General features: G+C 46.7%; 1 protein-coding gene and 1 pseudogene across 1 annotated transcript in view; one reads left to right on the top strand and one right to left on the bottom strand.

Annotated features, from left to right (window-relative positions):
- Positions 1-24,262, bottom strand: part of LOC137626000 (RNA/RNP complex-1-interacting phosphatase homolog) — a 590,382-nt gene that overhangs the window by 509,331 nt on the left and 56,789 nt on the right. The window lies entirely within an intron of this gene.
- LOC137626010 (uncharacterized) lies at positions 749-2,187 on the top strand (annotated as a pseudogene).

The following is a 24,262-nucleotide window of genomic DNA, read 5'->3' as shown; positions in this document are numbered from 1 at the left end:
GGAGGCGAAGTTTCAATGGCTAGGGCTACAATGGGATCTGCGCACACACACTCTGTCTCCCGGTAGCCAAAAGGAAAGAAATAGCAAAGAATACAAAGAGCTTTCTCAAGGATAAATTGACATCCAGGAGAAATCAGGAGAGAGTCCTGGGTGCCCTCCAGTTCGCTTCAGTCACAGACATAGTTCTGAAGGCCAGACTGAAGGATATAAATCGAGTATGGCATTCCAAAGCGAACAACAAATGGCGAGACAAAATAGCTCGAATCCCACCAATTCTGAGGAAGAGACTTCAGCCATGGACGAAAGCCAAAAACTTAGCAAAATCCGTTCCGTTAAAATTTCCACCTCCAAAACTGGTCGTTCACACAGACGCCTCTCTTACCGGCTGGGGAGGATACTCCCAGTACAAGAAGGCCCAGGGACTATGGTCGATAACACTTCGCCAATTTCATATCAATGTCTTAGAAGCCATGGCAGTGTTCTTGACTCTCAAGAAGCTTGCTCCGGCCAGGAAGCAACATATCAGATTGGTTCTAGACAGCGAAGTTATAGTCCACTGTATAAACAGAGGAGGTTCCAAGTCAGGTCCCATAAACCATGTGATGACAGCAATATTCTCCATGGCAGCATTGAACCATTGGCATCTGTCAGTGGTTCATCTAGCGGGAATACGGAATGTAGTGGCAGACGCACTTTCGAGAACAACCCTGCTAGAGTCTGAGTGGTCGTTGGACCAGAAATCATTCAAATGGATTCTATCTCAAGTTCCGGGTCTCCAAGTAGACCTGTTTGCAACAGAGTCCAACCACAAACTAAAGTGCTATGTAGCCCCCAACCTGGATCCCCGGGCATACGCCACGGACGCAATGTCATTGGACTGGAACACTTGGGAGAGAATTTACCTATTCCCACCAATAAATCTGTTAATGAAGGTACTAGACAAACTCAGGACTTTCAGAGGCCAAGTGGCTCTAGTAGTCCCCAAATGGCCCAATAGCAACTGGTTCCCCCCTCTGGTGGAACTGGGTCTCGACCCTCAACAGATCCCCAATCCAATCCTAACACAAGTAGTACAAACTCGCAGTGTGTTAGCTTCCTCAAGAATTCAGAGTGCCCTAATTTTATGGACTTTATGAAATTTGCAGCACAAAGATATGCAGATATTGATCCTCAAAATACCCTATTTTTAGAATCGGATAAAAAGGACTCCACCCTTCGACAGTACGATTCGGCTGTTAAAAAACTTGCAAAGTTTTTAAAGGACTCAAAGGCTGAGGTGATGACTATGAACCTAACGGTATCCTTCTTTAGATCTCTTTTTGAATCAGGCCTGGCGGCTAGTACTATTACCACAATTAAATCAGCCTTGAAAAAGATTTTCCAAATTGGATTTAATATTGACCTTACTGATACATACTTCTCGTCCATCCCGAGAGCCTGTGCCAGATTGAAACCATCAACTCGTCCTAGTTCAGTTTCCTGGTTTCTCAATGATGTGCTTAAATTGGCTTCTGACACTTCTAACGAGTCTTGTGATTATATTCCATTATCAAGGAAAACCTTGTTCTTAATGAGCCTAGCATCTGGCGCCAGGATATCAGAACTTTCAGCTTTGTCCAGAGATCCAGGTCATATTGAGTTTCTCTCGTCAGGTGAAATTCTAATTTCTCCAGACAAAAGATTCTTAGCAAAAAATGAGGACCCTCAGAACAGATGGTCCCCCTGGAAGATTGTTCCACTTCCACAGGACCCATCCCTGTGTCCAGTAACTACTCTGAAAGCCTATTTGAATAGAACGTCCAATAAGTCCGCAGGGCCCTTATTTATTCGAGAGAATGGAGGAACCATCATCCTGAAAGGAATCAGACAACAGATTCTGTATTTCATTAAACAGGCTAACCCTGCATCATTCCCACATGTTCACGATATACGAGCTGTAGCTACATCCATTAATTACTTTCACCATATGAATTTCGATGAACTTACAAAATATACAGGCTGGAAGTCCCCAGCAGTTTTTAAACGCCACTATTTAAAACCTTTGGAAGCCCTAAAATTTACTACAGTGGCAGCAGGGAATGTGGTTCCTCCTGAGAGTCATGATCCATAACCATTTACTCTTGTTCTACCCTTCCTTTTTCCCCCTACCTGCCTTACTTATTGTCCCTACTTTAGTTTTGGTTTTGTTTTTCACCTGGGCTGCACCCTTATGGTGCACTCTTATATTTATCATGTCTGTAAATAGTCTTACTCTTCCACGAGTTGAATTTTGGTTGTAATTACCCTCAGGATTGTAAATTATTATTTGATCTTACAGTTTATTGTTTTATATTGCACTTTCATTTTTACTTCCATAGTTTGGAATTACAGTATTGCTGCAATTTCTTGACTTACCCGTCTATCCTTTATGATAAAGAATTATTCAATTCATTGGAATACTTGGTATTTCTTATTTACTATTTGTATTAAACCATGTTTTTTTATATTTTGACTTTAATTTACTTTCCTCTTACCGCCAAGCTAAGACCGCATTGTAAACAAAGCGTGTGTGTGTGTTCTGATATCTAAAAAGCCTATAGAATAACAAAGCTCAAAAGATATTAAACATGTTGTCTAAGAGAGAAGCAGTGAAAGGTGCAATGGGTGTGAGTGTGAGAAAGAAGGAAGTGAAAGGGGGAAAAGGAGAGGAAGAATATTCAAGCGACTCTGAAAATGAAGAAAGCATGGCTGGTCCAAACGACTGCGGTTGGTGCAAAAAAGGGGTAAGATCAAACCAAGAAGCTATAGAATGTGATTTGTGTGATGTATGGTTCCACATAGGCTGTGGTCAACTAGACAGGAGTGAATTTAAGAAAATCAGTGAATCTAAAACGGATTTTGAGCAAAGCAAAAAATCTATTTTTGGGTGAGATAGCCATGGTGTCCTGATGGAAGGTTCCTTATTGGTAGCTTCCTTGGGTATATAACTACTAAGATATTCCCAGAGAATTTAACCACAGGTTATCACAGAATTCTAACTTCTGGAGCGAGTATCCTAAAGGTTTCCCTTTAAGACATCGTATATCAACAGGGGACGCATGTATTAACGCGCCACATAGCTATCTACACCCCACATAGAGTTAACACTTCGATATGGAGGGGCGGAGAATAGCTGGGGAGCCATTCCACAGCTATACTCGTCCGTGGCTACTTTTGGTACTCGAAACGTAAACAAACGGGCGCCATTGCTAAATGACGTCACGTCCGTCCTCAACCTGATGCCAGTTGCTTGCCGATCACCATGATACAGCAGGACAGGGTGGGGCCTGAAAGGCTGGACAAAGTAGCAGGGAGGGTCCATCAGGACGCCATGGCTATCTCACCCAAAAATAGATTTTTCGCTTCGCTCAAAATCTGTTTTTTGGGCTCAAGCCATGGCGTCCTGATGGAAGAATACCAGAGAATCAATGTATCGTGGTAGATTTCCCCTTGTAGAGTAAGTGCCGAGGGCTTTGAATAAGGTAAGCATAGTGACCTCGATAGAGGTTCCGTGGGGATGTAACTTCCTGCCCCCCTTGGCAGAGAAGTCCCAACGGACCATGCCGAAGATCAAAGTGGTCATCGAAGGGCTACCCACCTTGCGGGGAGAACGTGAAGAACTCGGAGACAAGACAGAATGGTTGATATTCATATAGGAACATTCTCAATGACAGACAAGTGGTGGTTAGGCACTGTATTTTGTAGCAAGAGAACGATCTGGTCTCGAAGGTATAGCGCAAGTAAGTATTCAGTTAGGAATATTACATAGCATAGGTGAGTATATAATATGGATTGAACCTATTATTCTTCATCATTTTTTAAAAGAAAAGGGGATAATGAAACTATGACAACCATGTATTTCATAGTATAAGTAGGAACGGATTGAGACGCGCAAGTAATAAAATAGAAATTTTATTTCACAATTGCAGAATATAGTAAATAAATGCAATAAGGGATGTAAAATTAAGTTACAATAAATTATAATGTACATAGTAATGAAAGACTTCGCTCTTGAATCTGAAAGAAAATTTCAAATTATTAGAAGGCACAGGTTCCAGAGGAACGTCAGTCTTTAATAAGGAAAAAAACACATCATGCTCTAGGCATGCGGCACTCATGTGACGACTATGACATTTCACCTTGTAAAGAACAGTCTATGAAAAACACTAAGTGTCTCTGAATTCACTACGTATCACACAAGGGTCAACATAGGCACCCGAAGAGTTAAAGTCCCAAGTAACTCACTGTTCTATGCAGAGTTAGGTGCAGGTTTCATAACACTACCTGCGGCTACCACGAAATGTTTGACTTCATGCACTTGTTTCGCGTAATGCTTGAAGAAAACACGCGAGGATTTCCAGCCTGTGAAACTCTTGAGGCTTTCGAAATTCATGCTCTGGAAAAAATTCAGAGACGATGCGACTTTTCTAGGATCATGACCAGCGGGTGTACTGTCAGGATCCGCTCTGCGAATGAAGTAGGTGATTTTCACTCTTAGTTGTTTCAGTGACAGGTCGCTACCCGATGTTTCTCCTTTGAAGAGTTGGCCTCCACTAAAGTCAGAAGTTCTACGAAGATAGACCTTGAGGCTCTCTACCGGACATAGAGAGGCATCTTCTTTCAGGGGACAGATTCTCCAAGGGCCCCATCTTTTGGTGGGTAGTTCGTTTTTAGCGAGAAACGTCGGATCCGGGAAGAGGGTAAGGTCTCCTGAGTCTGTAAACAGGATGTGACCCTCGTCTCTTGATAATGCCACTATTTCGCTGACTCTGGCTCCTGAGGCAAGAGCAAAAAGAAATATAACTTTTTGAGTCAGATCCTTGAGAGGGCACGAATCGTTGTCCAAGTTGGAGGCAAAATGGAGCACCTTGTCCAGGGACCAGGAGATAGGTTTTGGTGGGGGTGCTGGGCGTAGACGAGCGCATGCCTTCGGCAGTTTATTAAAGATGTCGCTGGACAGATCAATCTGGAAGGCGTACATTAGTGGTCTAGTCAAGGCCGATTTGCAGGTAGAAATCGTGTTGGCTGCTAAGCCCTGTCCATGAAGGTGAATGAAGAAGGACATGCAAAAATCGATGGTGATTTCCGTAGGATTTTTTGCCTTGACGAATGAGACCCATTTCTCCAGGATGATTCGTATTGCCGTCGTGTGGATTCGGTCTTGTATTCCTCGAGGAAGTCTAGACTTTTCTTCGAGATCCCAAACCTCTTCTTCGCGGCTAGGGAGAGAAAATCATGAGATGAAGGTCCCTGACTTTCGATGATGAAGCGAAGACAGTCGACTTCTGTACTTGCTGGGAGAGAACTGGGCCCGGGAGAGGGATCAGCGTGGGCTGTAGCTCCAGGACTAGGGGGTACCAATTGCTCCGGGGCCACTTGGGAGCCACTAGGGCTGCTGTCCCTTTGAAGGTTCTCAGTTTGGAGAGGACTTTCAGCAGAAGGTTGGTGGGAGGAAACAGGTAGATCCTGGACCATCTGTTCCAATCCAGTGACATGGCGTCCACTGCTTCTGCCTTGGGGTCCTCGTACGGGGCCACATATCGAGGAAGTTGATTGTTGTCGCTCGTTGCGAAGAGATCGATCTGAAGTTCTGGGACTTGGTGAGAGATGAAGGAGAAGGATCTTGCGTCTAGAGACCATTCCGACTCTATCGGGCTTGTCCGAGATAGAGCGTCCGCCGTCAAACGCGGAATCCTTGTAGGTGAACTGCAGACAGGTGCCATTTCTTCTTCTCTGCCAGACGGAAGATTGGGAGAAGCACCTGATTTATCTGGGGTGATCTTGAGCCTTGGCGATTGAGACATCGGACTACCACCGAGTTGTCCAGGGTTAGACGAATGTGGATCGAGGAAGGCGGGGAGAGTTTCTTCAGAGTTAGAAGGACCACCATGGCCTCCAAGATGTTGATGTGAAACGTCTTGAATAGGGGAGACCATGTTCCTTGAGCCTGTTTTTGGTGGGAGTGACCTCCCCAACCCTCCAGCGAAGCGTCCGTGTGGATGTTGAGTGATGGAGGTGGGTGTTGAAGAGGGATGGACCTTTTCAGGGCCTTTGCTTCCGACCACGGCTTTAGGAGTAACCGAAGTCTGTTTGGGAGCCGTCTCTTGAGGTCTCTTCGAGCGATGGATGCGGAACGTCTCCAGACTCCCGTGGCATCCTTTAGCTGTGCACGAAGCACTGGGTTTGTCACTGAGGCGAACTGTAGAGAGCCTAGAACTCATTCCTGCTGACGTCTTGAGATCCGTTTGGATTTCAGCAGTCTTTTGACAGACCCTGCTATTTCCTTCCTTTTCTTCTGGGGAATGGAAAGGCGGTGTGACTGAAGATTCCACTGGATTCCTAACCATTGGAACTTCCGAGCTGGAGAGAGGCGAGATTTCTTTCTGTTTATCTTGAATCCCAGGTGTTCCAGAAACTGGGTGACTTTGTTGCAGGATCTTAGACAATCTTCGGGCGATGGAGCCCAGACCAGCCAGTCGTCGAGGTAGGCCATCACCTGGACGCCGCGGAGGCGGAGCTGTTGAACGATGGCGTTTGCCAGCTTTGTGAAGATCCGTGGGGCCACATTGAGGCCGAAGGGCATGGCCCTGTAAGCGTAGCTTTTTCTTTGGAGTCGAAATCCTAGGTAGGAGGAAGCGCCAGGTCTATGGAGACCGTGTAGGAACCTTGAGGCAGAAGGGTCCTTATCTGTTGGAGAGTCAGCATCTTGAACTTGTTGTTCGCTATGAACTTGTTGAGGGGGGATAAGTCTAGAATGACTCTGAGTTTGTCGGAGTCCTTCTTGGGACGCAAAACAGTCTCCCTTGGAACCTGGTTGACTTTACCCTCCTTATCATCTTCTTGTTCAAGAGTTCTAGGACATATTCTTCCAGAAGGGGGGTTGATTGTTGGAAGAACTGCTGGAAGGTTGGGGGTGGTTGAGTCCAGCTCCAGCCTAGACCCTTCTTAACGATGCTGTGTGCCCAGGGATCGAAGGTCCAACGATCCTGGAATTGGCGGAGTCTTCCTCCCACCGGAAGCACTTCATTGCTTCTGGTTTCCCGAGGGTTTACTACCTCGGCCGCTAGCTCCCTTTCCTCCTCTGCCTCTGGAGGGACGGCGAGATGCATCTCTGCCTGCACCTCTGTTTGAGCCTCTACCTTTGGGACGAAAGGTAGTCGACTGTTGCTCAAAAGCAGGGGTGAAGACCGGCGACTGTGACAAGACCGGTTGGGTGACCAGTTGAAAGGTCTGCTGTGGCTGAGCTGCCACTTGGGGAGTAGCGGATCCCGGAAACTGCCGTCTCTGTTGACGTTGCTGGGGTTTCTGTTTGGAGGATTTCCTCTTAGGTTGAGGGCCGTCGTCCTGAGAGGATTTCCTCTTCTTCGACATGCCCCACTTGTGGAGAAGGTTCCTGTTCTCCGTGGCGGCCTTGTCGATGATCTCTTTCACAAGGACAGAGGGAAAGAGGTGCTTACCCCAGATGTTGGAGGAAATCAGCCTCCGGGGTTCGTGTCTCACTGTGGCACTGGAGAACACGAATTCACGACAGGCTCTACGAGCCTTCATGAAGCTGTACAGGTCTTTAACTACAGTCGCCAAATGCGTTTTGGCGAGCACCATGTAGTAATCGGGGACTCTAGTGTCACCGGCCATGACGTCGAGCTGTACCTGGAGGGACATGGATGCGGCGAGCCTTTCCTTCGTGTCATGTTCCCGACGAAGGAGATGGTCATTAAGTTTCGGGAGGTCTTCGTTAAACTGACTTCCAGCAACGTCAGGTTCTAGTTTCCCCACCACGAAGGTATGCTGGACATCTTTCCAGTGTCGAACATCGGGGGGAGTAGTCAGGGAGAAGGGTCTGCACTCCTCCAGTGCAGGACAGGGTTTCCCTTCTTCCACTGCCTTGTGTACCGCAGCGAAGGCCCTTCCATGAAGGGGAGGATCGCATCGTCTGGTGCGACGTAGGTAGGGTGCTTCTTGCTCAACGCCGGAAGCTTTGAGCAGGTAAAACCCTACTTTTAACAGTATTGGCCAGCATAGCCCGGGCCTTCGGGAGATCGAACACGATCACCTCCTTCGGTTCAGTCTCCTCTTTAGAGGCAGGTTCGGATCGAAGTCGGACGTAACAGTCCGGATAAGCCTCAAAACTCGGGAAGAATTCCACTTCTTCCAGGGCAACCGAGCCGACCTTCTCACTGATGAAGATCCTGCCCGTTGTGATTGGCATGTGCTCGGCATACCTCCAGGGGTTGGCGTCCGAGCATGCCGGGAGGTCCTTAACCGAAATCCTTTTCGGCTGCTTTGAACTTCCCATGGTCCTGATGTATTCGTGCGTCTCACGGAGTTTCTTGTCCATGAGAGCTTCGAGCATTCGGAACATCTCCTGGGTGCTGGATGAGATGGGGTCCGGGGTAGCGGAAGTAGACGGGAGTGATACATCCGTCAGTGTAGGAGTTGGTGTGGGGGTGGAAGGCGGAGCGACCTCCTGCTCCAACTCGGTGTATTCCACCTGGTCTTCCTTATAGTCCAGTTCTTCGGCCATGAGGTTCCTCTCCGTGTTCTCCGACACTTCCGACATACGTTCCGTGTTGTCGGCATCCAGGCGGCACTCGTGCATGGACTGGGCCATGATTACATCGGGTTCCACCGTTATCTGGACGGTGGGGATCTGATCCTTGGGGACCACAGAGTCTGGGGATGCCTTCGGGAAAAGCAAGGCCCTCAAGTCCTCGGAGGCAAGGTATGGTCCAGTGGCGTTCTTCTGGAAGCCATGCACCCACTTGCGTAGCTTCTCTCTAGAAGCGTCCCTAACCTCCGCTGAGGGAGGATTATTGAACGCCTCGACCAGGCGGTCCTGGCAGACCGTACAGTTCTGCGGGTCCCAAAACTTCAGATCGCCTTTCTTGTTGCCCATAGAAGTGCGGGCGCTTCACTCCATTGAAGCCGTGGTCGCACTTCACGTACTCATCCTGTAAGAGAAAGAGAACATGAGTATGGGGGAGTCATAAGAATGACTTATATTCTAAAGTTAAATATTAAAGGATTAATCTTTAATTTAATTTTAACCCTTTTAGCCCCAGGCTATTTGGAAATTCCAACCCTTAATCCCCAGGGGGTTATTTTTTTCCCAGCACATTTTGCAGTATATTTTTTTTTTAAATTGCTCTAACAGCCTTAATTTTTGTCATAGAGAGGTCAGGTTGGTCTCATTCTATTGGAAAATGCCTGAATTTTCTCAAAAAATTATCATATATGAAAAAAAAAAATTTATAGCATTTTTTTGCAAGGACGTACCGGTACGTCCATGGGGGTAAAGGGATGGCTTTTGTGAAACGTACTAGTACGTCCTTTGGGGGTAAAAGAGTTAAGTGATAGCCTATAAACATTGTGATGTTTTTGAGAGTGGGCGGAAATGAAGGAGATAGACACATACTCCGTGTAACCCGCCCGGCTGGTTACCGTAACCTTATCCATAGGCAATTTGTTTGTGACCAAGGGCACAAGGCAGAATTCTTCATAGATTGCCAGGGAGGCAGGGGGAATTCTAGTAGGAATTGCCAAGGATATAAAACTGGGACTAAGACCACTCAGACCATAGAATTGGGGATGTAGACGATCCCATAGGATAACGGTTTCCGGCAACCAGCCGTGCTAAGATACACACAACATGCTGGAAATTTGGGATATGCAAGAAGACAGCATGGTTATTAATAGAACGGTAAGACAATACCTATCTATTTATGTAGTCAAACCATCTGGTTGCATTGTAGGGCTATCAGCATGAGTTGATAGCTAGGAGAAGGGGTGCAGGTCGCTTTGACGCCTCCGGAAGGCTCCGGCAGACCGACGGCACGCCGGAGGCCGCTCCAGCAGAGTTTCTGGCATTAGGGAAGCCAAATATAGAAGTCAGGAGTAATGCCAGGATGGCGGCCGCCGGCACAACGGCGGCACGCCGGAGGGAAGCGGCGGCTCCGGCAGCCAAAGGTTGCCGGCTTGGTGACAGGGACAAGGATGGGTTATAGCAGAACCGGACTGGGCACTCCGGGGGCCGGACCGATGGACGGACGACCGAAGCTATGAGGAATGAGGGAACTCCATCGGCTGTACGCCGACGGGAGGCGGCAGCCCTCTGGCACACGGAGGACTGACGGCCCGGGGGGCAAGGAATGTGTCACCAAGGGGGGAGGTCGGTATCACCGACAGTGGAGGCGGCAAGGGACCGGCACCAGGACAGTGAAAGAGACAGAAGGAGGGATGTAGGGGTACGGACACGAACCCCAAGGCATCCCACCTGAATGGGTGTACCCATGATAAAGGCTAGCCCTATCATCCAGTGGCAGGGGCCGCAGGCGGCCGGGAGCCAGGGTAGCCCAAGGGAGGGCTAGGGAACACCCAAGAGGGGGAGAACCCCTGCGGACAAAACGCATCCAGTGGCTAACCCCATAGGACACTATGAAGGGCATATGTACCAGAGCGGACTGCACACAGGGACTCAAGGTAGCCCTATCACTCCACCCTAAGGAGGAGTTGTAGGACAGGGGACAGATGAGTATAGACTAACCTAAGTATAGGCTAGGCCATACAAGATATAGGTGGGGAGGGGAGAAGAAGAAGGGTCTTCTATAGGAGAGGCTCTGTACCAAAGCGGCCACCAAGGAGGGGAGGACGCTCCCTAGCCTTAGGTTAGGCAGCCTGTCTGAGAACGGTGCATGGGTACCGTTTCAGCAAGGCACAGAACTAACTCCCCCCAAGCCTAACCTAGAGCAGGGATGTTACACCCTGAACCAGGAAGGATGGAAGACGTATCGCATTGCAGGGAAGGTCAGGTAGCCTAGCCTCAGCAATAGAGGAAGGGCAGGCCGTTCCTCATTCTCGGACGCAACCCTAAGGGGGGATCATTCCCTTAGGGAGGACAGAGAAGCGATAAGTACTCTGGTATGAGCTTGATCCCCTTACGTGGTAGGGAGAGCAAGGCTACGCAGAAGGAATGCCCTAAGGCAGGGGGTGAAGGGAGCATATAGGGGGCCTACAATTAGGTTAGGTTAGAGAGGCACACTGTCCAACCTATCCCCTATATGGTCCCTGAAGGCGAAAACACTTGCATCACAGTAAACAGTATCATAAAATAATGCCACTATCTTCATAACTAAACCTAGGATCACTGTAATATATCATGCATGAACACTGATGATAGGCACTCTGGCCTAGGGGCTAGACTAGCGAACTGGTATGGGGTCAGTCGATGACCAATAAAAGAGCGTCAAAACACGATATATAAAGTTCCTAGCTATGAAGACTAAATAACTAATAGTATCGATTAGTTAATGAGGCCGGAAAAAGCTGTTGAGGCTAGCTAAATAAGGCATGCAAGACAACAGCGACGCCATAAAATGGCGGGTCCGGTAGTAGCACAGCTCTGCCACAAAACATAAAATATCTCGAAAAGTAAAAGTTACTTAATGGTCAGAGCTTATTTAAACAATACTGGAACCTTGTACTCAACTTTCCAGAAGAAGGCGAGGCCGAGGGTAGAGACATGGCTAAGATGCAAGTCGATATGATACGCACAGGGAAAAATCCGTCTAGTAAGGCAAGCTACTAAGCGAAGGATGAGGACGGACGTGACGTCATTTAGCAATGGCGCCCGTTTGTTTACGTCTCGAGTACCAAAAGTAGCCACGGACGAGATTAGCTGTGGAACGGCTCCCCAGCTATTCTCCGCCCCTACACATCGAAGTGTTAACTCTATGTGGGGTGCAGATAGCTATGTGGCGCGTTAATACATGCGTCCCCTGTTGATATACGATGTCTTAAAGGGAAACCTTTAGGATACTCGCTCCAGAAGTTAGAATTCTGTGATAACCTGTGGTTAAATTCTCTGGGAATATCTAGTAGTTATATACCCAAGGAAGCTACCAAAAAGGAACCTTCCATCAGGACGCCATGGCTTGAGCCCAAAAAGAGAATTAGAAGAAAAATACAATCATAAGAAGAAAGAAGTACAAATACTGGTGAAAGAGAGCATAACGTTATATGAGAAAAAGAAGACTAGGGAGATAAGAGATGATAAAAACAATAAACTATGGGAAAACATAAACAAATTAAGAAATAGCAAAGAAATAAAAAGCGAGGCAATACAATTATATGGAGATAGAGGAAATAAACTATCAGATGAAGAGGCTAAAGAAGAGTTAGTAAAATTTTGGAAAACAGTCTACAACACACATGAAAATAGAATAACAGAGATCTGGAATGAGGAGAAGGAGAGTGAATACCTGGATAATTTGAGAAGAGAAAACGACATTATAATTGTAAATGAATATAGTATACCTGAACATCTAAGGGAGCATTACGATGCTGTACTTAATGTCAAAGGAATAATTAAACCCATGCCCGCCACTGACATGAGTAAAGGTAAATTAGAAAAATGCTTAAAACGCCTAAAGAAAGGTAAAGCAGCTGGGCCAGATGGACTAAAGCCAGACTACTACAAAGCAATGATGATGAGTGATATATGTAAGAATACACTAGTGAACTGCTACAAAGAGGAACTAGCCAGCAAAGAAAAATCCAAAAGCTGGAAAGAATCCAGAACAAAAATGTTAAAAAAGAAAAATAAACCAACAGCAAAGGAATTGAGACCTATAGCACTCACAAAACGGATTTTGAGCGAAGCGAAAAATCTATTTTTGGGTGAGATGGCCATGTCGTCCTGATGGAAGTTCCTATAGGGTAGCTTCCTAGGGTATATTACAACTACAGCGATATTCCCAGAGAATTTACCTTAAGGTACCAGAATTCTAACTCCTGGAGCGAGTATCCCTCGTGAAAGGGATATCGCGACATATCAGAGGACGTATTCTAGACACGTCACATGGCAATCTACATCCTGGACAGAGATTTCGTCTCGTAGGAGGTGATTGGGGAGATACGAATTCGGGAAAGAAAAAGGGGAGCCGCTCCCAAGGCTTCCCTATCCCCCGATTCGTATGCGTGCCTGGCGCCAATCCTGGCGCCATCTGTATTCCTTGTAGCGTACACGAGGTGCTACAGATACTGTATGTAGGGAGGGGTCCTACAGCCCTTTCTTAGAAAGGCAAGGGCGGGTCCATCAGGACGACATGGCCATCTCACCCAAAAATAGATTTTTCGCTTCGCTCAAAATCCGTTTTTTGGGCTCAAGCCATGTCGTCCTGATGGAAGTGTACCAGAGCATTACTGTATCTGTGGATTCTCAGAACGTGCCGTACTCCCCGGAGGTAATTTTTTCCCGGTCGACTAGACCTAGAGACCTAAGATGTTACCGTTATACATCTTTTCAACTAACTATAAACTATGTTAGAGCTTCCTGCCCCCTACAGGGAAGAGTCCTACTAGACTCTGGAAAAGTCTCGAAGAGTACATATATCTATGTATGAATACCAGGCAAGCTAATATAGTGGTCTCACCCTATATTAAGTAAAGCATAGTTTGTAAAGAACCACTGCGTCAATATGAAATATCGACCAGTTCTCCGCACAATACTTGTATTGGACAAAGGTTTTATATCCGCATAGGAGGAAAACCAATGCAACATAGCTTGCATAAAGGAACAATTCTATTAGAATTATCCCAGATAAGGTACATAGAATGAATGCTCAATTATACCAATAAATTGACACAGGTGAAGGAGACGCAAGGTTCTCAAGAACCAGATTATTGACAGGCAATAAATAGACAGGTTAACCACAATTATATATATATATACATAAGAAGAGGATAACCCAAAACTTTAAGCATAAGTATGATAGTAAACAGAGCTTGTTTGTCTGAAAGAAAAAACATTAGATGCCACTTTTAAGATACCGAGGTATCAAAGTCATAAAAGCCTGTATTACAAATCAATGACATTAGCGTTAGAAACGCTCGGCACACATGTCTGCACTTATGCTAGGTTCACCTTTGGAAATGGAACAGTCTACATGGGCAACACAGTGCCCTCACTTAGTTTGTAGTACAGTATGTAACTACACACTCACCCTGGAATTAATCGTCCCAATTAAGACCACTGTTCCTCGCAGAGTTAAACAGTAGGGTTAACACCGCGACCCACTGCTACCACAGATCTCTTTTAGTTCCTCTACTTGCTTCTCATAGTGGCGAAAGAACACTCTGGAAGACTTCCAGCCAGTGTATGAACGGAGATGTTCAAAATCCATACAATTAAAGAAATTTAAGAATGAGGCAACTTTCCTCGGATCGTGACCTGCGGGTGTATTGTCAGGATCCGCTCTGCGAATAAAATATGTGATTTTCGCTCTGAGTTGATTCAGAGATAAATTTGAGCCTGATGTTTCTCCCCTGAATAGTTGACCACCCTTGAAGTCTGAAGTTCTATGAAGATAGACCTTTAGGCATTCTACTGGACATAGAGATGCATCTTCTTTCAGAGGGCAGATTCTCCAGGGACCCCACCTGTTGGTGGGTAACTCATTCTTGGCGAGAAACGTAGGATCCGGAAACAGGTTCAGTTCTCCCCCATCCAGGAACTGAACACGACCTGCCTCTCTCGAGAGGCTACAATCTCACTAACCCTGGCCCCGGACGCGAGTGCAAAATAGGAAAATAACTTTTTGTGTCAAATCCTTTAACGCACACTCTTCATTGCTCAACAGAGAAGCGAAATGAAGAACTTGTCTAAAGACCATGAAATGGGCTTTGGAGGTGCTGAAGGTCTGAGCCTAGCACAGGCTTTCGGGACTTTATTAAAGATCTCGTTACCTAGGTCGACCTGGAAGGCATATAGAATGGGTCTTGTCAAAGCAGACTTACACGCTGAAATCGTGTTCGCTGCCAACCCTTGACCATGGAGGTGGAGAAGAAAGATAAGCAGAAGTCTGTCAAGATCTCCTGCGGAATCTTCGCCTTGACAAAAGGCCACCCATTTTCTCCAAGATGACTCATATTGCCTTCTAGTAGATTTGCACTTATATTCCTCAAGGAAGTCTATACTGGCTTTCGAAATCCCGAAACGCTTTCTCACCGCTAGGGAGAGAAAATCATGAGCTGCAGGGTCCGGGTTTTCTGTAATGAAGCGCAGACAGTTGACTTCTGGACTCGCTGGGTCAGAACTGGATCTGGTAGTGGTACAAACTTCAGCTACAGTTCCAATGCCAGGAGGAACCACACGCTGTTCGGCCACTTGTGGGCCACTATTGCCGCTACCCTTTGAAGGATCTCAGTTTGTTGAGGACCCTCAACAGAAGGTTGTGAGGAGGGAACAGATAAATCTTGGACCATCTGTTCCAGTCGAGGGACATCGCGTCCACTGCTTCCGCTAAGGGGTCCTCGTACGGGGCACGTACAGGGGCAACTTCTTCTTGTCTTTCGTCGCAAAGAGGTCTATCTGCAGTTCTGGGACTGATTCAGAATGAAGGAGAATGATCCTGCGTCTAAGGACCATTCCGACTCTATCGGTGTGAACCTGGATAGAGCGTCCGCTGTCACATTGCGGACTCCTTGAAGGTGAACTGCCGACAGGTACCACTTCTTCTTTTCCGCCAATCGGAAGACGGCCAACATCACCTGGTTGAGAGGTGGTGACCTCGATCCTTGTCGATTCAAGTATCTCACAACTACCTCGCTGTCTATCACCACCTTATGTGGATCGAGTGACGCGGGGAGACTTTCTTTAAGGTAAGGAGCACTGCCCTAGCTTCTAGAAAGTTTTATGTGAAAGGTCTTGAATAGCCTGGACCAAGTCCCCTGGACTTTTTTCCGATGAGAGTGACCTCCCCATCCCTCCTTCGAGGCGTCTGAGTGAATCGTCACCGACGGGGGAGGTGGCTGAAGAAGAACCGACTTCTTTAGATGTCTGGCTTGGGACCAAGGCCTGAGAAGAGTACTTAGCCGAAGCGGCTGGTCTTCTCAGATCTCTTCACGCGTTTGATGCATAACTTCTCCAAACTCCGATTGCATCCTTTAGCTGTGCTCTTAGCACTGGGTCTGTCACCGAAGCAAACTGGAGAGAGCGCAGTACTCTCTCCTGCTCGTGTCTTGATATCCTTTCGGAATCTTGAAGTCTCTTGACAGAACCCGCTATCTCCTTCCTTTTCTTCGCCGGGGTGGAGAAACGGTGTGACAAAGGGTCCCAGTGGATTCCCAGCCACTGGAACTTTTGAGATGGAGAAAGTCGAGACTTTTTCTGTTGATCTTGAAGCCTAGGTACTCTAGGAACTGGATCACTTGACTGGAAGCTTGCAAGCATTCTGTCTCGGATGCTGCCCACATCAACCAGTCGTCCAGGTAGGCTACTACCTGAATTCCCTTTAGGCGTAATTGTTTGAGAGCTACACTCGCAAGCTTCGTAAAAATCCTTGGGGCTATGTTTAGCCCGAATGGCATGGCTCCGAAGGCGTATAATCTTCGTTGTAGCCTGAACCTAGGTAGGGGGAGAGTCGATGGCTAATTGGAATGTGCCAATAGGCGTCTAACAGGTCTATAGAGACGGAATATGCCCTCTTGGGCAGTAAGGTCCTTATGTGTTGCAGTGTTAGCATTTTGAATTTGCAATTCACTATGAACTTGTTGAGTGGCGACAAGTCCAGAATGACTCTGAGCTTTTCCGAGTCTTTCTTGGGAACACAAAACAGCCTCCCTTAGAAATTGATGGGCTTCACCCTTCGGATCACCTTTTTTCTCCAACAGTTCTTGAACGTACTCCTCCATAACGGGGGTGGAGTGTTGGAAAAACCGAAGGCACGGGGGTGGAGTGCTGTACCAGCTCCCGCCCAGTCCATTCTTGAGTAGGCTGTGGGCCCAGGGATCGAAGGTCCACCGATCCCGAAATTTCAGAAGTCTCCCTCCTACCGGTATCACCTCACTTGGACTGCCGTCCTGAGGTCTTGCCTTCCTGACCACGACCACCCCTGAATCCCCTTCCCCTTGAGGGGCGTCTAGACGAGCCTCTGGCTGCTCCTCTAGGCTTTGCTCGAAAGGAAGTAGACTGCCCTTCGAACGCTGGGGTGAATGCCGTGGACTGTGTCGACACGGCCTGGGGTACCCACTGAAAGGTGGTCGGGGTTTGTGCCACGATCTGGGGCACTGGGGGCAATGGCAATTGCAGTTGCTGTTGCTGTCTAAGAGGCTTGGCTGGCCGAGACGGTAGCCTAGTCCTCATAGTCTTCCTCTTTGGTTGAGGACCCTCATCCGGGGAAGACTTTCTTTGATAGCCAGGCCCCACTTCTGGAGAAGGTTTCTACTCTCCAAGGCGGCCTTATCAACAACTTCTTTGACCAAGTCGGTAGGGAAAAGGTCTTTTCCCCAAATGTTGGAGGAGATTAGTTTCTTTGGCTCGTGCCTCACCGTAGCTGAGGTAAACACGAACTCCCTACAAGCTCTCCTTGCCTTGACGAAGCCATAAAGGTCCTTCGTCACTGTGGCCAGATGAGGCTTGGCCACTACCATGAACATTTCATGGACCTTGGGGTCACTTGCCATCGTCTCGAGAGTAGTCTGAAGAGACATTGAGGCAGACAGTCTTTCTTTTGTATCGAACTCACTTCGTAAAAGAAAGTCAGACAGCTTAGGGAGGTCCTTGCCGAACTGACGTCCGGCAATATCAGCCTCCAACTTTCCCACTGAGAACGTAAGATGGACGTCCTTCCAGTCTTTGTGGTCCATAGGCAGGGCCAGCGACAAGGGTTTACACTCCTCTAGGGAGGGGCAAGACTTGCTGGCCTCGATTGCTTTTAGTACAGCCAGAAACCCTTTCTGCAAAAAGGGGAAGGCTCTAGTAGGCGAGGACACAAAGGAAGGGAGCTTCCTATTCAATGCGGCTACCTTTGAGTTAGAGAAGCCCCTCTCTTTCATCGAGGATGAAAGTAGAGCTTGAGCCTTAGCATGGTCCATCACTATGACCTCCTTCGGCTCTGTCTCCTCCTTTGAAGCTGGTTCCTTCCTCAGCCGGACATAACAGTCCAGATATGATGCCTTGCTGGGCCAGAATTCCACCCTCCAGGGGAACTGAGCCCAGCTTATCCGAGATGACGATCTTTCCAGTCGTCATCGGCGTGTGCTCAGCATACCTCCATGGGTTAGCATCTGAGCACAAGGGAAGGTCTTTCACATTGAGCTTTTTCTGGGGCCCATGTGATTCTGCAAGGCACTGCATTCGCAGTTCCATTGCAGCCGCCTTCTCCTGATTCTCCTTCTGCATTTGTTGGATCATTCCAACAATAGAAGAGAGGGCCTGTCCCAGCTCTACTGGGAGACCGGCCGATATAGAGGGGCTTGAACTTCATCCTGGGCTTCTGCCAGGAGGTCTTCCTCCTGACACCCGTCCACATCAGACATCCTGTCATCTAGCTGGATGTCTTGCATCGCGACAGCGACTTCAGCATCCACCTGGATCTGAACTTAGGGGATCTCCTCTTGAGGCTGGGGAATCACTGCATCAGCTGATGCCTTAGGGAAAGGATACGCCCTCATCTTCTCACTTGGAAGATAAGGGCCAGAAGTGTTCTTTTGGAAGCCCCTTACCCAGGAACGAAGCTTCTTCCTAGCTATTTAAATGTCTCAGTAATCAGGTTAGTGCACACAGTACATACCTGAGGGTCCCAATACCGGAGATCATCCTTGGAGACAGCGTATGCTGCGTGTCTCCTACAAAACTCATGTCCGCAGAGGTTCTTGCTGCTGACATTGCAGAAAGCACTTCCCCACTTCGGAGTGTCCTTCTGTAAAGAGAAGAAATTTCCATGAGTATAAAGTGAACTATGTATCACTGGATATGCATAGTATAGCATAACAATTCAGAAAGGAAAGACACACACTTGTGTTTCCCTCACAACCCATTGTTGCAGCCTTCCAGATAATAAAATCAAAATGGTTTATCTCTTCTAGAGTAACCAATGCAAGGTTTCCAGAGGAAACAGGTGGAGCTCACACCTAAGCAATGATTTTAAAATCCTGGATAATAGACAGGGAAGAACTCAGCTTCCTATCTGTAGGGCAACAGCAAAGGGATGTGCAAGAAAAAACAATAGTGTTAGAAGACACAGTGCTGTACCAAAACCCTTACCATAGTTTTCTTCTTACTGTATATGTTATACTGAAGAATACTAGTACAGTATAGGGGGATGTGTGCCGGCCTGCCTTTGCCGGCCGGCACACACCACAACTAGCTTTAAAGTATACTACTTAACAGCTATAGGGCGGCAGCACTCTGGTTCAAATGCCTGTGCCGGTCGGCAGCAACTGCCGGCCGGTAACAGCCAGTGTTGGCCGGCAATGGCTGCCGGCCAGCAACTACACAAGGTAGTACCCAGCTGCCGGCCACACTCTTGGTGACCGGCAGACAAGGGCTGACATAAGCCGGCCGGCAAAGGTACAAGACCGATGCCAGCTGGCAGCAAAAGAACCAGAGGACTACACCTGCCCGGCTGCCGGCCTCATAGGCCGGCAGCCGGGACAAGTACAGCACTAGAAGAAAAAGAAAAAATAAAATGGATGCCGGGATAAGAGTGTACACAACCTCCAAGCCCGGCAACCGAAAGAGTGCATATAAGGAAGGGGAGAAACTAATTCAGGCTTCCTTGACCAATGCCGTCCGGCTCTGCCGGCAGGCATGGATGAGGGACCAAGAGAGGTCCTGGCAGCACTCGAAAACATAAGACCCTTGCCGGCCAGCAGCTCTGCCGGCCGGCAAGGGGCTGAGTCAATTCCACATCCTAACCTATACTAGGTCCAGATGTAGAACGACGTACAGTACAGTAATGGCTCGGCCATTACGAAGAAAGAGGGGGAAGGGACAAGAGGGTCCTGCCAACCTTGCTTTAGTGACAGATCACCCGCAGCCAAGATACTTATCTTAGCCTAAGGGAGATCTAAGGGGAAAGGCCAGCAATACTTGCCAGCTTCCAGAGCACCAAAGCAAGGAAGGCGTTGCTACTCCCAAGGGAAGAACTTATCCTCCCCCGAGAACAGCAACAAGGACTAGTCTGGTAGATCACAAAAGAAGGAATCATATCCACAGAAACCTTCAGTAGTGACCTAAGGGAGCTAAGCTCCCTTTGAATGTGTTAGGTCAGCGAGGGGGACTCAGCCCCAAGCCAGACAACACAGACTCAGACTAAAAACTCTGTTGTTTTGTCCCTCTTGAACCATAACTACAGGAACAGGAAGGTACAGTAACACCCTAGTATAGTTTTATCGAAAATAAATTCGGAAAAAACCACTTAGGGATAAGCCCAAGGCTTAAACAGAGGGAAAGGGATTGCATACCTTCTCCGAAGAAAAGAAAGCAACCGGGGAGTATGATAAAGTATACTAAGGCTCCATAAGCAACTAGCCTAGGCACCAAGAGAATCGATTACCTAATTCACCGAAACTCACTCGTATACTATCTTGGAAATATTCCACACAGTCTAAAATGTATAAAATATAGCCTAAAGCTTCAATAAAATTTTAATTACACTCGGAAAAACCATAATCATGCATGAAGTACTAGGACCAAACGACTAGGCTACATGGCCTAGCGTAGGCCAGAATGGCGAATACTTCGCCAAATAATACTAAGCATGAAAGGAAATCCTATGTAATGCTAAATAGCTAAAATTTATTAAAGCAAAACAACCAGGAATGTCGCTCTGACTAACTAATTTATACCTAGCGAGCGCCAGCGTCCAAGACGCCTCTGGTAGGCTACGGCTCTTGTATCAAAGATTAATCCTATTAATCACTCAAAATTTTACCAAGAGCCTACATTTATACATAAAAGACACTATACTCAACTTATCAGAGGCCGACGAAGACGGAGAAGCCATGAAAAGTCGAATAAATCCAAGATTTGCGAGAAAAACAGGAAAAAACACCGAGTTGTTAAGCTACGCAAAAAGGAATACAGATGGCGCCAGGATTGGCGCCAGGCACGCATACGAATCGGGGGATAGGGAAGCCTTGGGAGCGGCTCCCCTTTTTCTTTCCCGAATTCGTATCTCCCCAATCACCTCCTACGAGACGAAATCTCTGTCCAGGATGTAGATTGCCATGTGACGTGTCTAGAATACGTCCTCTGATATGTCGCGATATCCCTTTCACGAGGGATACTCGCTCCAAGAGTTAGAATTCTGGTACCTTAAGGTAAATTCTCTGGGAATATCGCCGTAGTTGTAATATACCCTAGGAAGCTACCCTATAGGAACTTCCGTCAGGACGACATGGCTTGAGCCCAAAAATGTATCATATAATATATACATGGCTTTTATCAAGGATGAAATAGAAGGGCATCTAAAAAGTAATAATGCCATAGAGGATAGTCAAGCGGGATTTACAGAAGGAGGAAGGATTGAGGATAATATATTCATCTTACAGTACATGGTCGAAGAAACTTTCAAAAATAAGAAAAAACTCATAGTGGCCTCTTTAGATTTCAAAAAAGCTTTTGATTCCATAAAAAGAGAAGCACTGATAGAAACATTAAAGCAATATAAAGTACATACTAGTATAATTAACTCTATAGCTGAAGTATATGTGGGAGACTCGACTACGTTAGACATAGGGGAAAGAGTAGAACAAAAATTGAGCGTAAGTAGTGGAATAAAGCAAGGCTGTACTGGCTCTACAACATTATTCAAATTAATTATTTATCAGATTATAAAACTAGTAGAAAAGGAAGGTAATGGTTTTAAAAATGATATTATAAAGCTAGTAGTATTATTTTTTGCTGATGATGTCCTAGTCCTTGCTGAGAATATAGAGGATGCTGAATTAAACATAAGGAAAGTGATAGATATAGGAAAGCAGTGTGGTTTAGACATAAATAGAGAAACCAGATAATATAGAGGGAATAAGAGTAGTAAGCAATATTAAATACCTAGGCTAGGTATCAAGGTAGATGATAGTAGGAATATGTTCAAAACACAGAAAAGTGGAATGATAGTTAAGGCGCAAAAACTAGCTAACCTTACATATTCGATCATAGAAAAAAAGTTGTAATAAGATACTGATAGGGAAAACATACTGGAAAAGTGTAGCACTACCTTCTATATTATATGGAACAAATGTGATTAACTTATCGGAAACGGAAATAGAAAAGTTGCAGAGAATAGAGAATGGAGTGTATAGAAGGATGTTAGGGGGTGTAAAGAATACAGCAATTGTAGCCTTGAGAGGGGATGTAGGAGCATATGCTATGAAAACAAGGGTAATGGATGGAAAGCTGAGGTACCTTAATAGCATTTTTAAGGGAGAAAAGGACCTACTAACAGCAATAGTCAATGATATGGAAGAAAAAGAGAGGAAGTGGTGGATGCATGTGAAGAAGTATGCTGAAGAATGTGGGATGGCGATGAGAGAAGTCAAGAGATGTACGAAAGAGGACATAAAGAAGAGAACAAGAGAATGGGACACAAGCAAATGGAAGAGTGAAATGGAGTGTAAGGAGAGTCTAATTTTGTATAAAAACTGGAAAAGTGAAATCAAGGAGGAGGAAGTGTATGACAATACATTTTCGTCAATTTTATTTTTGGGCTCAAGCCATGGCGTCCTGATGGAAGGTTCCTTTTTGGTAGCTTCCTTGGGTAAATAACTACTAAGATATTCCCAGAGAATTTAACCACAGGTTATCACAGAATTCTAACTTCTGGAGCGAGTATCCTAAAGGTTTCCCTTTAAGACATCGTATATCAACAGGGGACGCATGTATTAACGCGCCACATAGCTATCTACACCCCGAACAGAGTTAATGCTTCGGTGTGTAAGGGCTGAGAATAGCTGGGAGCCGTTCCATAGCTAATCTCATTCGTGGCTACTACTGATACTCGAGACGTAAACAAACGGGCGCCATTGCTTAAATGACGTCACGTCCGTCTTCATCCTTTGTTCAGTAGCTCGCCCTACTTAGACGGATTTTCCCTGTGCTTTACTTATCGCTTTGCATCTACGTAATGTCGCTACCTTCAGCCTCGCCTTCTTCTGGAAAGTTGAGTACAAGGTTCCAGTATTGTTTAGTTAAGCTCTGACCGTAAAGTAAATATTACTTTCCGAGATAATTGCTGTTTTGTGGCAGAGCTGTGCCTCTACCGGACCCGCCATTTTATGGCGTCGTTGTTGTTATGCATGCCTTATTTAGTTAGCCACAACAACGCTTCCGGCCTTATTTACTAATCGATTACATTAGTTTATTTAGTCTTCATAGCTAGGAACTTTTATATCGTGTTTCGACGCTTTTTATCGGTCATCGATTGACCTCATACCAGTCGGCTACTATAGCCCCCAGGCCAGAGCGCCTATATATAAGTGTTCATGCATGATTTTATTAGTGTTCCTAGGCTAAGTTATGAAGATAGTGGCATTATTTTACAATACTTTCGACCGTGATGCAAGTGTTTTTTCGCCTTCAGGGACCATATAGGGGATAGGTTAGTTAGTGTCCCTTCCTAACCTAACCTACTTGTAGGACCCCTATATGCTTCCTTCATCCCCTGCCTTGGCATTCCCTCTGTTTAGCCTTGATTCCCTTTCTAAGTAGAGGGATCAAGTGTCTAATGGAGTATTCTTCGCCTCTCAGTCCTCCCTAAGGGAATGAACCCCCCTTAGGGTTGCGTCCGAGAGTGAGGAAAGGCTAGCCCTTCCTCTATGGCTAGGAATAGTCTATGACTGTCCTGCGATAGCGATATGTCTTCTATCTTTCCTAGTTCGGGGCTCTTAGCCCTGCTCTAGGTTAGGTTTTGGAAGGTTACTCTGTCCCCTGCTGCAACTGTACCCATGCACCGTTTCAGCCTGGCTGCCTTATCTTAGGTTAGGGAGTGTCCTCCCTTTCCCTAGTGGCCGCTCTGGTACAGAACCCCTTCCTTGGAAGACTCTTCTCTTCTCCCCTCCCCACCTATCTCTTGTATAGCCTAGCCTACACTTAGGTTAGTCTATACCCATCTGTCCTCTGTCCTACAACTCCTCCTTAGGGTGGAGTGATAGGGCTACCTTGAGCTTCCATGTGCAGTCCGCTCTGGTACATATACCCTTCATAGTGTCCTATGGGGTTAGCCACTGGATGTGTTCTGCATGTGGAGGTCTCCCCCCCCTCTTGGGTGTCCCCTAGCCCTCCCTTGGGCTACCCTAGCTCCCGGTCCTCTGTGACCCCTGCTCCTGGGTGATACAGCCTGCCTCTATCATGGGTACACCCTCTCAGGGGGGGATGTCTGGGAGTCCATGACTGGACTTCTTACATCCCTCCCCCTGTCTCTCTCACTATCCGGGTGCCGGTCCCTTGTCGCCTCCACTGTCG

The sequence above is a fragment of the Palaemon carinicauda genome, chromosome 33 (genome assembly GCF_036898095.1).
Source record: "Palaemon carinicauda isolate YSFRI2023 chromosome 33, ASM3689809v2, whole genome shotgun sequence".
NCBI lineage: Eukaryota > Metazoa > Arthropoda > Malacostraca > Decapoda > Palaemonidae > Palaemon > Palaemon carinicauda.
Note: the sequence above shows the minus strand (reverse complement) of the source record. Positions and strands in the feature narration are given on the sequence as shown.